Below are 2,145 nucleotides of genomic sequence, written 5' to 3' on the forward strand. Positions count from 1 at the left end.
ATAATAGATTAGAAATCAACAGGATAACATATGATCAAATGAATCAAAGAGATGAACTTTTCAAGAGGTTTTTGGTGGTTTTCTCAAAGATAAAAGATGATCTGCCTCCTCCGCTTACAAAAGGTACTTAAACTTAGGTTTAGAAAGTGTAAAACGTCAAGACAAATGACCAAAAGGTCCCTGGAAAATCATAAGTTTCGACTGAGTAAATGACGCGCAGAGACTTCGTGGTGTCGTTCCGGGAAGTCGCTCTGGTTTGGGAGCGACCTCAGGTGGTCGCTCTAAGAGGTCGCTCCAGGCCTATTTTTTTTCCTCCAAAGTGATGAAAAGGCGAGTGACGTAGGTGGGTCGCTCTGGAGGTCGCTCTGGGTTGGGAGCTACCTTATGGTGTCGCTCTGGAAGGTCACTCTGCGATGCTCGACCAGGATGAATATGCTTCTAGTAAATTGATCATAACTCCTTCATTACATCTCCAAATGAATTGAAACCACTTCCACTAGAAAGCTAACTCAATTTGCTGTGTTTCCACAAAATCTTAGCAACAGAAGATTTCTCTAAGGCCTCCATCCATGCTCATCTTTCACCCCTTTTTGGATCACAATGCTCCCAAACATCTCAAATCACTCCATGGCACACTCCAACACCTAATAAGGACAATGAATGCAATATGGACTCTAAAGATGCCTAATTCTTAATCCATATGATCAAAATGTACAAGAATTAATGGCTATCATGTAATTATACAAGATATCACCTGCTTGTTCGTATTTCTTTAAATCGCTGGTGGTTGCCATTCTGATTTGCCTTCGTGAGAAACAAGTATTTTCTCAAGGCTTCACCCAATGATTTAAGTTGTGTATCCCCGCCGTTTCTTTCATTATCCAGTCTCCACTCCGTCAGTTTAGGAGTCTTGCTCTTCTCACGGTGGTCTCGTGTCTCCGGTATCCTGTTGCTCCAACTGTCTTCGATGGACTCCTTCTTAGTGGTGAAGAGGTTTATGCGATGAGGCTCTATTCCTTTAGTTTGGATCCGGTTCAAGCAAGTGACTCTTGTCATCTCCAGGAGATTTAATGTTCTTGTTATGGTTTCAGTTAAGCGGCGGCCTGGTTTGGGTTTGGATGGGTTAGCCCTTCTATGTTCTCGGTCTTTTGTCCTTGATACTTGCTTCCGGCTTCGTTTGGCTTTTTCAGAAAGGGCCTTAAGGTTACTTGCTCTACTAGTTATGTGTGATGCTACTTCGTATGTGGGTTTGGTTCCGTCAAAACTCCGAGTGGGCTTCGCATTCCGCGGCCCATCTCGCCAGAAACCTGCAAAGAAGAAAACAAGCCCAAGTCTAAGTCCAATCCATTTGCTATGCAAAATGAAACGCAGCGTTTCAGAGGGAAAAGCAAGTGGACGAGTTTGTTATAACAAACTCATGAGCTGGCATCGTCACTATCACGAAGAGAGAGAGACAAACAGATCAAGTTGCAGAAAATAGAGAGAAAGAGCAGAGACTCAGCTCAAGGTTGCGAGGGTGAGCATCGACGGAATCACGAAAGCGGTACACGGTTGCGATACCATTCCGGCGGTGATTTTCCGATCTCACAGAGGAAGCAACAAGTGAGCTTTACTTTTCTCAATCGTGAAATCTGTTGTATAGATCCTTCATTACTTGTGATCTTGTAAGCTTGATCGGTGATTGATAGTGAAGGTCAGTTGAGGGATGTCGTTCCCTCTCCGGTGAGTAGGTCATCGAACACTGGGTGAACAAATCGATCGCGCTGTTCTTCATTCTCTGTTCTTTGATCTAAAACCTGAAACAAATTCAAATAAACACCATTAATCACTCAAGTCAATCAACCTAAGACCTAAAGAAATCGATCTAAAACTCTACATCGTAGAAGTGTGATTCTGATGAAGGATTTATTGTGTGATGTTTATGGTTTAGCTTGTGTCTTAACGTTTCCGAAAGCGTCGGCTTGTGGCTCCGGCATAGTCTCTCCTAAAAGGCGTTGTGTAGCTTTAGTTTTTGATCAATCTATCCTGGTATAGGATGTGATGATTGTGTATTAAACTCTTGATCCTTGTTAAATTTCAATCCAAAAGATGACCAAAAAAAAAAAGAAATCAGATGAAACAAAGCCTTCAATCAAAAAAGAAAAG

This window comes from Brassica oleracea, chromosome C1, assembly GCF_000695525.1.
Source record: "Brassica oleracea var. oleracea cultivar TO1000 chromosome C1, BOL, whole genome shotgun sequence".
Lineage (NCBI taxonomy): Eukaryota > Viridiplantae > Streptophyta > Magnoliopsida > Brassicales > Brassicaceae > Brassica > Brassica oleracea.